Consider the following 15,597-nt stretch of genomic DNA (forward strand, 5'->3'; position numbering starts at 1 on the left):
AAGGTAAGAGGTAAGTGAAGCAAAGGTGAAGCACAGCAACTGATTTTCTTACTTGTTTAGCAGGACGGTGAAAGAGAGAACTGTGCTGAGAATGATCCAAGAGGCTGATTGTTTGTGACCTTTTGCAGGGTTTTAAGATGAGCAGAGAGGCAGGAAGGGCAATGGGCTGGAAGGAGTGGGTTTGTTGTATTGGAAACATGAAACATCGGGTGGATGTGAAGGAATGAAGGTAGCTTGAGTTTTCACAAGAGAAGGGCAGATGTTGTAGTCGATTTTATGAGGTCCAATGAGGCATGGTGCATGCCAAAGATTTTTAAGGGTATGTCCTTAGCTGAGAGCCATACCTTTTTTCCCAGGCTCGTAGTCCAGGACAGAGGACCTAATCCGCCAGCTCCGTTTTACGTGATGCTGAATGGATGGCATGGTGAGGTTGGCTTAGATGGATTGGAAGAGTGGTGGTTGGCGGCTGGCTCAACAGTTGGCAGTTTGTCTTGTAATCGGAAGGCTGCCGGTTCGAGCCCCGGCTCCGACAGTCTCGGTCATTGTGTCCTTGGGTAAGACACTTCACCTACTGGTGGTGGTCAGGGGGCGCGGTGGCGACAGTGTCTGGCAGTCTCGCCTCTGTCAGTGTGTCCCAGGGCAGCTGTGGCTACAATGTAGCTGCCATCACCAGTGTGTGAATGACTGAATGTAGTGTAAAGCGCTTTGGGGTCCTTAGGGACTAAGTAAAGTGCTATACAAGTACAGGCCATATACCATTTTACCCTAGAAATCCTTCAAAGGGAGATAGGCCTGTAGTGGAGGAGGAGAGAGAGTTAAAGTTAGGTACACAAATATTTGGACAGAGACAATTGTTTTTCTAATTTTGTTCTGTATGTACCACAATGAATTTTAAATGAAACATCTCAGATGCAGTTGGAGTGCAGACTCTCAGCTTTATTTTAGTTTAGTGAACTAAAAGATTACATAAATATATGAGGAACCAAGGACTTTTTAACTATTTAATTATTTATTTTTATTTATTAATTATTATTTATTTATTTATTTATATTTATTTTAACATTAACTTTTTAACACAAACACATCATTTCAGGGGCTCAAAAGTATTTGGACAAAATTAATAAAACAATGTTCTTTTCTTCATTGAAATACCATTGCTGGCAACAACAGCCTGAAGTCTTGAACTCATAGATTTCACTAGATGCTGAGTTTCCTCCTTTTTTTAATGCTTTGCCAGGCCTTTACTGCAGTGGCTTTCAGTTGCTGTTTGTTTGAGGGCATTTCTGTCTACAGTTTAGTCTTCAGCAGGTGAAACGCATGCTCAATCAGGTTAAGATCAGGTGACTGACTTGGTAATTCAAGAATATTCCACTTCATTGCTTTAATAAACTGCCAGGTTGCTTTGCCTATATGTTTTGGGTCATTGCCTGTAAGAGCCAAAGTCAATGTTTATGTTTTGTTTATTTGTTATGGTGGCACAGGTGTACAGCTTTACCTGCATCTCAGGTGATTGCATGGGGGTGTGGTCACAGTCTATTTACCTGATCTCGGTGTTCGCAGCAGGTGTGTTGGGTGAGTGGTTTGTGGGCAAACTTTTCTGTTGACCGTCATTTTTTGGCACACCAGTTAATCCATGCGCTATTAGTAAATTGATTGAAAGCGCTAATGTCTGTTTTTGTTTTGTTCTTAAAATAAATGCGCAAAGTACAAGTACGACTCATTATGGATTATTGGAGGCGCGTCACAGGGACACAACCAACTCAGCCAGTCGCGGCTTTATTTATGGATGAAAGTCGCAACATTGCCCCTCTAAATTATGAAACCCCACCCAATCAATTTGACTGCATTTAGCTAGATTTGAGCAGATAGTATGTCTCTGAACACCTCAGAATTAATTTAGCTGCTTCTGTCCTGTCCTGTGTCACATCATCATCAATAAACACTAAGTCTCTGGGCCACTGGCAGCCATGCCCACACTGCCTCTCAGGAATACCAAAGTGTAGAAATTGCCACTCCTAATATTGTAGCCGTTTCTCTTTTGGGTTTTTTCTGTTTTGGCTTCTTAAGCATGGCTTGTTTCACCTGCATGGAGAGCTCTTTTGACCCCATGTTGTCTATTCACAGCAAAACCTTCTAAATGCAAGCACCACACCTCAAATTGACTCTAGAGGGGGATCGCTGTACCTCCTGTGCACCTCAATCACTGCTGCAGGGTTTGGAGGCAGACGAAATCAGCCCTCCTTCACATTGCTCAACACAACCACCGCCTTGCTGACAAAAGGGGGTCCTCGGCTCTGTTTCACAGTAGGTCAGAGGTTCTGGCTGTCCTCTAGGGACGTTGCTTTGAAGTGCATGTCTAAGAAACCGGCTCCCTGATTCTCAGGTCCTTAGATTGAAAACATCATCAGTCCTGTTGCTGTACGGTCAAAGTTGCCTGCTGCTGAGATCCATTCCACTTTCCATGTTTTTCAGTTTAAGCCAGTCTCTTTTAGTCCTCTGTCCTGTTTAATCTTTTCTTGTGTGTTGAAAATAAACATTTTAATATTCTTATTGCTTTTCTGGGTCTGCTTTCTGGGTCCAATTTGAGCCTCGGTTATGATAAATACCATATGTCAAGGGAAGTGTTTGTACTCCTGGTGCTTCACGGAACCTGACATGACAGAAGGTTTATCCTGTGTGGGATAAAAGGTTCAGTTGAGTGATAGCTGTTGGATAGAAGCTGTTCTTTCATCTGGCAGTGGGTGAATTCAGTAACCTGTGCCGTTTAGCAGAGGGGGAGAAACTGGAGAGTTTCTCTGTCTACTGCTGAGCTGTTCCCAAACCAGACAGTTATACAGTGCAACAGGATGCTTTATATTGAGAGTAGAAATGCTCTAATAGATTTGCAGATAGGTGGGCCTTCTTCAGTATTCTGAAGAAATAAAGTCTCTGTTGTGCCTGTTTTATACGAGGAGCGCCGTTCGTTGTCCATTTAACGACCTTATTGATGGTGACTCCCAGAAATATAAAGCTAGCACCCCCTCATCCTCCTCACCTCCAGATTCCAGTGGCCTGAGCGCCCCTCTCTGTCACCTGAAATCAATGACTTCTTTTGGCTTTTTAATATTTAGTGAAAGGTTTTATAAGAGCACCAATCAGATACTGACTTGATGTCAGATGTTTTTATATTATTATTTTGTGGACATCAGATATCTGATATCAGCAGAGATGGGAAATAAAAACCTAAAAACATTCAAGGTTAAGCAGTGATACTTTTTCTGTTAAAATCAACACTTTGTGAGTTTTTATTTCAAATAATAGCTGATGAGCTTCATCGCCATATTCTACCAGTAGGTGGTAGTAATGCATCATCATTTGAATGTACTAATAACAGAGTTGCAGCAACTGAAGATACATAATTTAAACAATTATTCACCACATTTATTTATTTAAATTGTATAATCTAACTAAGTGAACTTAACTTTTATACTTCTTTAAAAATCTAAATATATTTTCCTATCAAATGTGTCTAACTGCTTTTCCCCAGATCAAACTCTGGTAATTGGTGATTCTGTTCTGAGACATGTGAAGTTAGAGACACCAGCAACCATGGCCAATTGTCCTCCAGGGGCCAGAGCAGGTGACATTGAGGGAAATTTAAAACTGCTGGCTCAGGGTAAACGTAAATTCAGTAAAATTATAATTCACATCGGCAGTAATGACACCCGGTTACATCGATTGGAGGTCATCGAAATGATTATTGAATCGGTGTGGAACTTTGGAAACAATATTGGAGTCTGTAGTTTTCACTGGTCACCTCCCCAGTCAGACCAGGAGTGACATGTTTAGCCGCATGTTCTCCTTGCTGGCTGAGTGGTGTCCAAAAAACGATGTGGGCTTCATAGATAATTGGGAAACTTTCCAGAGGAAACCCGGTCTTGTTAGGAGAGACAAGATTCCTTAGATGGAGCAGCTCTCATTTCTAGAAATCTGGCCAAATTTATTAAGCACATATTAAAAACATGACTATCCAGAGTTGGGACCAAGAAGCAAACTTGCAGTCTTACATGCCTCTCATCTCTGCCTCTCATCTCTCCTCCCTGCAAAACACCAACTTAAATGAGTCAAAACCCCGGAGTCATACTAACTATAAGAATCCTTGAAGCACAGGCCAAGTGCTATGAGATTGACTCTAAGATCACAACCTGATTAAAAACAGAATCTAACATAAACATTCTTGAGATTACGGGATGGCAAAAAATGTACTTTAAACCAAGATCTTCTTGTGTGATTGGGACAGTAAAGTCCCATAAGAAAGAATAGGCGTACCTGTGTAAGAACAGGTATCACTGCTATGGTATCACTGAACAGGTATCACTGCTAAAAATCATATTCTTTGATGATCACATTACAAGTGTTACATCTGTTTTTGTTTTTTCATGTTGGACTGAACATGGTACCGCCTGGACCTAAAATATCAGGGCTGATTTTTTTTGTCCCATACCAGGCCTGCAGCCCTCCGTTAAGAAATCATGTTCTGATCTCATTTCCACATTGATACAACCGTGATGAGTTTTTTTTATTGTGCTTTCATTGAATCCTTTTGATCTTTATTTAGGGTCATTGTTTGGATACTTATCTGTAAAAAACAGAAACTCACTCGATTAAATTATTAAGTGGTCGAGCAGGCTGATCCACAGCTGAGCCGAGCATCCCTGTACACCAGACAGTTACAGCAGTTTGCTGGTTTAATTTGTCTTGATGGCTCACAACTGTTGCATAGTGAGTTTCAGTTTCTACCTTCTGGGCAAAGGTTTCTGGTTTCAAAATGTCAAACATGGAGGTTTAAAAATAGCTTTGTTGTAGCAGCCATTACTCAGGTGAACAAATTATAGTTTGTTTGTGGTTGTATTAAGAGCATGTGATGGATGGCTCATGACTGCAGAACAAATCTAGCTCTGCATTCCCTCTGCTGGCCTTGATTTCACTCGCTCTGAGACATGGCTGATGATGAGGTCTCACTTGTTAGTGGACATTATGTCCAGCTGTTTACTTGCATGACATAAATTAAAGAATGAAAGATTTGCATTGGAATAGGGGAAACTTTGCTTTACTATGACTTTGAATTCAAGCTGCATATTTTCCTCAACCAAGTTTGAATAAAATGTGTTGAAAGACAAAACTGGCCAGGTGAGTTGGTCTTTTTAAATATTTTAAAATTAAATTATTTTTTTCATGGTGACTCATTAGAAGGAATGATGGGTCCAAACTCATGTGTTTTTATTTGTTTAATATTTGATGCTTTCAAGCAAACAGCAACATTAAAATGAGAATACAAAAGCAATAATCTCTGGTCCTCCTACAAAGCTGACTTTGGACACATGCAGCATAAAATAAGGCACATTAGATAATAAAGTTGGATGATGCAAAGATTAATGTGGATGAAGGATGAAGTAAATCTGCTTCTGTGCATGAATAAAAAGACGTTATTAGCTTAATAAAAACCTCAGAGGCCAAGGGCAGTTTTTTTGCACACTGCAACCCAACAATATATTTCTGGCTTCCACACACTCGGTCACAGATGGTGCTGGAAAAAAAGGAAACACAAAACAAAATAACCAATTAGCATCTTAATAACTGACCGACTGTAGCAACTCAGTATAACCATCACAAACTGAATGCTTATTTTTGTGTTTGCTACCTTTTTGCGCACTGAGCCATGATACGGCCTTTGCAGCCAGAAGCTCCCACTCGTCCTTTGCATCCATCTTGAAACCATGAAGCCAGATCAGAGCCAGAATGGTGGCCCACACTTCACTGCTGGCCTAGTGTATAGAATCAGCAGTCATGTAGTTAAATATTAAATTAAGTGAGGCAGCATGCAGATGTTCGTTAACATGAGTGTGTCATTTTGAAAATTCACTTTTGAAACCATTTTAATGAATACGTTACAAACACCCACTATTACTGTGTCTCATTATTCTTACCCACCTTTTCAGGCTTTGACTTTTCCACCTCCTCGTTGGTCTTTCCCAGTGCAGCAGCCAGAGCTGCATCAAGCAGCCAGACGCCTTCTGGAGGAAGACTAACTGCAGCAAAGGGTCTCTGGGTGGCTTCTTAGCATGTGGAAATTCTTCATTCAGCAGTTGTGAAGAGGAAATTTGAAAATCAAAGTAAAATCATAACATTTTTTATGCTGACAACTCTCCTGCTATGAGTTTAATTTATTTAATAAAATCGTCTTAAATGAACAAAATATTAAGCTATTAATGAGTTACTAAGAAAATAGTTCTAATGACTTGGTTAGTATCCGTGTGTTGCAATTAAAAGAGTAACACTTAACAAAAGAGCAGCTTTTACAACCAGATATATTTCATAATTTTATGAATATTTGATGATGATTTCTTTACTCGAAGCTGCCATGTGATGCCAAATGTTATTACTGTAAGTTGATACTGTACTACTGAATTATTTAGATTGCATTCCTAGAAGATTCATCCAGAATCTAATTTAAAATCCTGCTCCTCACATACAAGGTGTTGAATAATCGAGCTCCACCTTATCTTAAAGACTTTATAGCATCGTGTCAGCCGCTCTCTGACTGAGCTGTACTTGTGTTTAACTCCTGTGGAACCAGCTCCCAGTTTGGATTTGGGTGACAGACACCCTCTGTACTTTTAAGACTATGTTTAAAACTTCCCTTTTTGATAAAGCATATAGTTAGGGCTGGATCAGGTGACCCTTATTCCTTCCTTAGTTATGCTGCAATATGTCTAGACTGCTGCGAGATTCCTATGATGCATTGAGTATTTCTTCTTCAGTCACCTTCTTCACTCCCTATGTGTTTATACACCTCTCTGCATTGAATTATTCTTCCTCTCCGGCTCTCTTCCACAGTGTGTCTCTGTCCTTTCTTCCTACCCTCATCCCAACCCCTCGCAGCAGATGGCCCCGCCCCTCCCTGAGCTTGGTTCTGCTGGAGATTTCTTCCTGCTAAAAGGGAGTTTTTCTTCCCACAGTCATCAAAGCGCTTGCTCATAGGAGGTCATATGATTGTTGGATTTTCTCTTTTTGTATTACTGTATACAAAAGATATACAAAAAAACCAAAAATCTGTCAAAACATGTTTTACTACAACTTTGGTGAGCGACGAAGCTGCACGGCTTGATGGATTGTCGGAGTATTACGGCTACCGTAGGCAGGAGCCTCGTGGAGTAATCTGGGTCCAAAACTTCGTCAGCTTCAGGTCCAAAAGTCAAACACTGCGGGATCACTGAGAGCTAAAAACTGTCTGAAGGCTTTCATCTGTAATAAAATGATCAGCGTTGCTGCTTTACCAGATGTAACAATTAAGTTTAACAACCAGGCATCCATGAAAACAGAATTTATGAAATTTAACTGAGTTATCAGTTAGCAAGAAGTTAGCTCCACCTAAAGATGATATACCATTTTCTGACAGATTTCTGAAACATTCAAACGTACAGCTCTGCTGTCACTTCCAACATAAATGAAGACAGAAAACTAAACAGCAGTGACGTTTGAAGGGTTACTGAAGTTGGACTAGCTGGTATATAATGATGTGCTAAGTGATCACTAGTGACACAGCTATGTTAGTATAATATAAACACAGAATTACTTAATGCGTCTTATAATCCGGTTCGCCTTATAGTCCAAAAAAAATATCGTTACTTTCAAGCTCCCAGGCCTCTGGTAGAGGACGAGCTTGAAGGACAGACTGATTCGCAGGGGCAAGAGGTGAATTTTTGTATATTTTGTGTCTGAGCATGTGTACTTTTACTGAGTTTGTAATGGTAACACAACTCGTATTCACTGCTGTAGGCTTCGAGACAGCAGCAACCTCTTTAAGTATGCTGCAATAGGTCTAGACTGCTGAGGGATTCCCATGATACTTCTTCAGCCACCTTTTTCACGTCCTATGTGTTTATACACCTCTCTGCGTTTAATTATTCTTCAAGCACCTTGAGGCGACTGCTGTTGTGATTTGGCGCTATATAAATAAAATTGATTTGAATTTAATTGAATCTCTGGCTCTCTTCCACGGCATATCTTGGTCCTGTCTTCCTACCCTCATCCCAACCCCTCGCAGCAGATGGATGTTTTTCCCTGAGCTTGGTTCTGCTGGAAATTTCTTCCTATTAAAAAGGAGTTTTTCCTTCCCACAGTCACCAAAACGCTTCCTCATAGGGGGTCATATGATTGTCGGACGTCTCTCACTTTTTTTGTATTATTGTATACAAAAGGTATTTAAAAAGTCCATTGAAGTGGTCTCTAATTAATTTGTCCTTATAACTAATTATTCTTTTTCTCACACACGCACACACACACACACGCACACACACACACACACACACACACCTGTGTTTGTAGAAGTACTCACACTGTGTTTGCAAAGGTAACAAACCTTGTAACTCACCGGACGAAAAAGAGGAACTATAACAGCAAGGGGTAGCAGCACATCTCATTAGACCAGCCACTGATAAGATAAGATAAGATAAGATAAGAATGCCCCAAGAACAATATGAAGTAGATAGGATTGCTAATTATTCTTGTTACTTGGAATATCTCGGTGCAGAAGAGGTCCTTGAATCTCCTTGTTGTTGTCTGTATTGACAACAATGAAAGCAGTGAAAGAACTGCTCACTCCCGATTGGACACTCAGCTGCACCACCTTCTTTTTTACTTCTTCTTTTTCCTCATTGTTTTCTGCTTCCATCTCTAGCAAGCAAATAAGAGTCCGAGCAGCTAACCTGTGGACTATTAAGCTACAGACAAGAGAAAATATTGGTATGGTGACATGGTCACAATTACCATGTTTTAGATCATACAGACATACAAAGTAAACTTTTGTAAAGTATATATGTAATTGTACCAGTGGATTAACAGCTCATTTACCCAGAGTCCTCTGCAGAGACTGAAGTACAGCTGATTCTCAGAGCGATGACCTGCCAGGCTGTACTTCAGCGTCACACAGCCCTCTGCTGCCTCTGAGCTCTGACACAGAATTACAGTGTCAAACCATTTTCTTCTTTTCTAAACATGACAAGCATAAACACAGAGATCTACACTGTGAGAAGATGCTGCTCCTACCTGTCCAGTGAGCTGGGCATAAATTAGTGACCTTTGACCCTGGAAAAATGATGTGATTGGTGGAGAGAGGACAGTGATAGTGGATCCCTTTGGTAAATCCCATGTAACAGAAACATCTTCCACTGCTGGTTGCAGAGAAAAATGCAGCGACTGCATCACCTGATGAGTACAAAAACTGAAATCATATATTCTATCCATTTTTTTTCAAAAACACAAATCATTTTTTCTGTAATTCTTATGACTTATTGTCTTACTTTTGGTTGCATCCTGTCAGTCCCTGTGATGAACTGAGCGTGACCTCCTCCTTCCTTGGCCATCCCGTTGATGAGAGAAGAGCTGTGTTTTAACCAGTAAAAAAAAAGAAAAGAAGAAGCTTTAAGCAAGAGTGAGAGGAACAGTAGGAGTCACTCAACAGATCAACTCGTGTGTATTAGCAGATTATATGAGACTGATACAGGGCTTGGTTCATGGTCAACTTACATGTTGGAGTAATGAATGAGAAAAAAGGAAGGACTAAGGATGACATCATTAAGGCGGTCTGTGTGTGTGTGTGTGTGTGTGTGTGTGTTACCTGTCTAGGCTGATTTTGAATGCAGGGTTGGCTGTAAATATGTTTGAGGGGCTCCAGGATCTCTGTTCCTCCATGATCAGCCTCCATCTGCTCAACTTTCTTCAGAGCCTCCTCCATGGTCTTCTCACCATACTCTACACTCTTACTGCCATGAGAAACACACAAGTGAGATCAAACATAAGCTGGAGTTTTGCAGAATCATCCAAAGGCAACATGTTGTCTAACAGCAGGGAAGATATCTTATCAGACATTTACAGTAATATCACTGATCATATGAATACAACTCACGGGAAGATTTGTTCATAACTAGACCCAAAACTGTAAATGTTGAAATAGCAGCCCATTGGTAAGCTATTCAACAGGAGCAGCAGAGTATCCTGAAGGAAAGAGAGAAAGATGGTGAGGCCACTGTGTGAGAGGAACAATTTGAGGAAAGATTTGAGGAAATATTTCATAACTATAACACCACATCATAAATACCCTGGCACTGCTGATCCGAGTTTCCTGCTGCTCAGTGTCATTCGTAGGACAGTCCATACTTCCCGATCGATCCACTAAGAACACAAACTCTCCACATGAAGCCATTGAAGACATCACAGACTGGGGGAACTCAGGGTACAGACTCACCATCACCACTGGATCACCCATCAGAGAGCCTGAAACACATGAAAAGAACAGAAAAATGCCAAGTTTACATTTTATAATAGCTCCAACACAATTAAATTTTAGGTTAAAGAACAGGGATCAATAATTTTTATTTGCAAACTAATGACTTCACATATTTTCACTCACCCGGCTCAGCAGAGGCCTGTCCTGCCTCCACCACAGCAGTGGGCTGGTGGGCGTCTTTGTAATAAATCAGCAGTTCAACATCTCTGTCAAACTTGTGTCCTGCAGCCAGCTTGACCTGCACACCACAAACACATTCATATTTATTCCTCAGTAATAAGTAACAACCACACACAGCAGACACATCAGCACTCTACCTACCGTGGCCTGGGTTTGATCAGTGTTGAGGTACTGCAGAGGGTCCAGGGAACAGTTGGACTCTACTTTAGAGACTGGACGAGGAGAGGAGACTCGGGCAGAAAAAGACAGACTGTAGGGCACCAGAGAGGCTGGAACAGAAGTCACCTGGACACCTGCACCTTCACTACCTGCACACAACATCAGGTTCGAAATGCTGTAATTAATGAGGCATGATACACTCAAATCATTTGGTCTGTAAAGAGTCTCTGGTCCACATGATGGTACAGATAAAATTAGGAAAATAAGCATCAAAACAAAACTACTTTACAGCTGTTTTAATTCTAAACAATGAAAAAAGTGACAGAAAACAAGAATAATTTGACTTTTATGACCTACGGATGGAATAATGAACCATATCGGTATGATGAGGAAAACCAAACCAGTTCTTGCCTATTCCTTCTTCAGAAAAAAACAAAAAATCTTTTAGGGAAAATTTTATGTCAGCGAGAATTAATAAGTGTTAAGTATATAAACCTCTTTATGAACTTTTGGCAAAATAAGAGAAACTTGTTAAGGTTCATTTTGAGGAGAGAGAGATGTGTGGGATCGGAATAACACACTGACCCAGTCAGGTGGAGTCAACGAAGATTTTAATGAAACACGCAGCGTGGGAGCTGAACACTGTACGCCGACAGTATCAGATCTCATCGCCCAGACTTCAAACTACAGTTTTATATGCATCAGAGTATATTTACATGAGACAGGACTTTCAAAGTAAAACAGGAAACATAACACAGAGACGCGAATTTGACAAAGGGATACAGCTGACAGGGGAAACAGAGTAACAAGAGAACACAGAGACATAAACCATAACACAGAACTCTAACAAAGAAACCACAGACTAGAAATGATAAATAATATAATAAACTCAAAACCCTGGGTCAACGACCCAGGCATCCTAACAAAAAGCCACACTTGTTCAGTCTTATTCCAATACCTTGAAATCTAACATTTGATATGCTAGCTGAGGCCTGTAGAGTCTGAGATACAGCATTCGGGCTTTTTGTAATTTCTCTGAGGATGCACTAAAGCTTTTCACTGGACTGAAACATTTCTTTTTCACAGCATATTATATTTGACAATCACAATGTGATGAGAAGTGAATCCCTTTTCTTCCAGAAAATCAAGTTGAAACTTGACCTAATTATCTTCCAGATCTTTCTCACTGTATGCGTTTTCCTGTATGTGGCAACAGTTGCATATCTGGTTCTGTGTTCACGCCTTACAGTAACTGGCAAAATTGGAAGACACTTTTTTTTTTTTTACATTTTGTGTTCTGCCAGAGGTGTGGAGGTTGGAAGGTGGTTCAAGACTTTCACTGATATAGTTGAAGCGTTTCTGGTCCAAGTATTCTGAAGTTGGAGGGTTGAGCACAGCAGGCAGACAGAACCTCAGACCATCATCAGCCTGCACAGCCAGCTCAGTGACGTACTCCAACCTGATGGAGGCGCTCTCTCCTGGGGGCAGACTGCCCACATGCAGAGAGAATATAACATCTGGACTCTCATCACTCTCCTCCAATAGGAAGGCCTGCTGACCGGAGCTCAGAGCATCATCATACTCCTGACGAGCCTGAAGCACAGCTGACACATGTCAGTGACGTTCACTGTGTTTATTTTGAAGCTCACTTATAATCAGGTTATATTTACTGTCCAGCTCACCTCCTGTTTCTCCTTCAGCTCAGCTACAATCTGTGTCTGTCCAACCTGAGCACTGAAATGACAGACAGCAGCATCTCCAGGCAGAGGGAAGACAAAAACAGCCTCTAATGGTTTGTCCTCCTTGTTCTCGTAGTTCAGAGTGGAGACCACTGTAGCCACATGGTCCCTCACCTCCAGCTCCACCTCAAAGCTCTTCAGAGGAACTGACAGAGATATAGAATCAAAACATCCAAACTTACAGATGGTACATTATGAATGAATTACTGAAAGGGTAGGATCTAAATCAATACTTCTTCCACTTTTTTCCTACTTTTCTAATTTTTCGTTTTCTGATGCACCAAATCTGAATCCACCTTCATGCCATCAGAGATGCAGGAGCGGATGTTTTTTTTTTTTTTTTACCTGGGTCCTTCTGGGCAGTTAGCAGACCGCAGAATCCCGTATTTGTACCTATATACAGACAAATGATAGATTTTAGTTTACTGGTACTGATACATTTACACATTAATGTCATACAAAGGCAAACTAAGAGAATGAATACAGAAAGTGATTATGACACGGCTAAGGATGCAATCTCAGGTCTTTTTACAAAACACCTGAACTAAAGTTTGTGATATAACCTACAGAAGCGCAGGAAGTTATTTTAAAAACACCTATTGCATTAGTTAGATTAAGATATCTTTCTTTCTCTTTTCAACCGTGCACTTTGTAGACAGTCCCTGCACAATCCTCTGAGTCACAGTCTATAAATAAATAAAAACTTGTATTTATCTAGTTCAAAGAGTAGCACGATTTCTTCCATTTTATGGTTGGAAAATATATCTTGATTATTCTTATTTTTTTTTTATTTTACTTGGTATCAGAATTTTGGTTAAATTCAATAACTGGCCAAAATATTCTCAGTAGGTTTTAAAAGCTCAGGTTTTAAAATTAAAAAAAGCAACAAAATATCAAGGGTAGGATTTATGAGGCTGGATAAACAGGGAATTTTTATACTATACTGCCTTCCGTATGGAAGACAGAAGCTGGAATATTGAACCACTAGAATATTCTACAATCAATTAAATGAAAGGTAGTAATACTATCCCATAATTCATTAAAATGATCAAAATGACTGAAAAGTGACAAAGATTACAAATCAAAGTCAAGACAAGAAAGTGTTGAAACTTCTGAAGACTATCACATTTTTTTTTTTTTTTAAAAGTTAGACTAACGTCAGGGAAGTAACAAAATACTACCTGTCATTAATAAAATCTATGGAAAATAGCAAAAACTAAGACAGAAAGTCAAAGAAACACACAATCCAAAAACAAAAGAGTTCTAACTAAAATCTTATTCCAGCTGCTCCCTTTCCTTAAGGGCTTATTCTGCAAATGTCCTTCCTGATGAAACCCGAATGCAGAATTTATGTCTGTCTGGAATTAAACAAGCAACCACTTTCTCGCTAAGAATATGTGTTAACCGCTAAACCCATGGAGGAACTTCAAAAGTGCCAATTTATTGGTTAAAAAAATGACTAATTGAAAAATTGGCTTTAAAGAAGATGGACTTTTCTCCAATTTTTCAAAGTGGCTTTAAGCAATAGTTTTCCAGAATGCTTGTAGAAATAAATCCTAGTACCCGACCACTTTCCCAGGAATGCTATTTGCTTGTTGGTTAGTCAAGCCAGTATGGAGAACTATTCCTGAATTTTAAATAAAGAAAGAAATTACAAGAAAGCTTCTAAGGGAGTTCAGGCTCCGCTGAAGAATAAAGGTGGCACAAACTCTGTTTTGTTTTATACACTATTATTCAGTTTATGTTTGCACATGCTCCAGTAAAACTACTTACCTTTACTGATCTCACAGGAATCTGAAAAATTTTATTCGCGAAGGTATAAAACTGTGTGACACAAGACAAAGTTATAATCATGATTTAAAAACAGTGTCTTTGAAGTGGATTTACAGACAAGCTGAAGCAAAACAAAATCTTAATTCAATCATAAAGCCAAAACAATTTTGTAAAAGAGAGTTAAAATCAGGAAAAGAGAGTTAAAATCAGGAAAAAGATGCAAAATACAAAATGTAAATAAATCCCTGAATATCATTTTTTGCATTATCCAAATCATGAAACTTATTCATTCCAGTCTATCCTTATTTGATGTCTGCAGTACCTCAAATGTTTTATCCGTTTTCCAAATAATTCACCAAAAGAAACCATTTGAACTTTTTATAGTATATCGTCAAATTTTCACACTTACAAATGTAACTAATGCGTCTGAAATGGAGACGCAGCAGTGTAAAGCCTTTGATTCTATTTTACTTCTCCACAAAATCATTGCTCAGAATTTCCTGCAACCACCAGGTGGTGGTGAAGAGTCTTTTTCTCTCACATACACACAGTAGCTAAAATAAGTATTAAACATGTCACCAATTTTCTAAGTTAATGTATTTCTAAAGGTGTTACTGACATGAAGCTCTAACCAGAAATCATTAATAACTCATCAAATCCAAAAATACTAAGAAATCAAGACGAACATGTCCATAAATTATGTGTAAAATGAGAAATGACACAGAGGAAAACGCATGAAGAAAGGGAAGTGCAAAAGGGCATGGAAAGAAGAATATCTATCAGTATTTTTAAAGCAGTTCTGACACTTAGTGCAAATTAATATCAGTTGCTTCAGTCCCAACTGATGGCCTCTGAAAAGGTGTCTCATTACCAATGTGTCACACAAGAAACATCTCGTGATGGGTAAAACAAATGAGCTCTCACAAGACCTCGGCAACCTTGTAGGCCGTGTCAGTGCTTCAAGGATGAGCAGGTTACACATCTGATTCTCATATGTTAAACGATAAAATATGTGAATATATTAGAAATAATACTGCTCTGCTTGTTGGATTCATTTACAACACTTGTTTACTTTCCATCAAATGTTTATTTACGGTTGTGCTCTGTTGCTACTCATGTTTTAAATCTCTTCTTACATCTTAAGATCTGGGCAATTTTTGAGGGTCATCTCCTGTGAGAGTGGTCAATGTTTCTGATGGAGATTTGTCTCTTGTAGGATGTTTTTAAGGATTTTCTTGTGTCTTACTGCCTTTTTCCACTTACAGCACACTCAAGTGAAACGCCAGCGCTCTCCAAGTGCAGACATTCTTCCCCAGAAAAGGAGAAAAACCAAGGTTGTCTGTCTCTTCTAGACTTTCTGCTGTGGTGCTAAATTAATAACAAATAGATGATAGATATATGTCTTCCACCCCTCAGGCC

At 39.6% G+C, this 15,597-nt stretch overlaps 1 protein-coding gene and 2 long non-coding RNA genes across 3 annotated transcripts in view; 1 reads left to right on the forward strand and 2 right to left on the reverse strand.

The window, feature by feature from the left end:
* The window catches only part of LOC120435271 (NACHT, LRR and PYD domains-containing protein 12-like), a 237,957-nt gene that overhangs the window by 140,624 nt on the left and 81,736 nt on the right, over nucleotides 1–15,597 (forward strand). The window lies entirely within an intron of this gene.
* Nucleotides 5,468–6,071, reverse strand: LOC120438052. The gene is made up of 3 exons (XR_005611622.1): nucleotides 5,971–6,071; nucleotides 5,681–5,804; nucleotides 5,468–5,566 (listed from the first exon to the last, which is right to left on the reverse strand). It is a non-coding gene; the product is annotated as an uncharacterized LOC120438052 (long non-coding RNA).
* On the reverse strand, nucleotides 8,435–8,918 carry LOC120432713. Its single transcript, XR_005611628.1, has 3 exons — nucleotides 8,893–8,918; nucleotides 8,554–8,762; nucleotides 8,435–8,473 (listed from the first exon to the last, which is right to left on the reverse strand). It is a non-coding gene; the product is annotated as an uncharacterized LOC120432713 (long non-coding RNA).

The sequence above is a fragment of the Oreochromis aureus genome, linkage group 3 (genome assembly GCF_013358895.1).
Source record: "Oreochromis aureus strain Israel breed Guangdong linkage group 3, ZZ_aureus, whole genome shotgun sequence".
NCBI classification, from domain to species: Eukaryota; Metazoa; Chordata; class Actinopteri; order Cichliformes; family Cichlidae; genus Oreochromis; species Oreochromis aureus.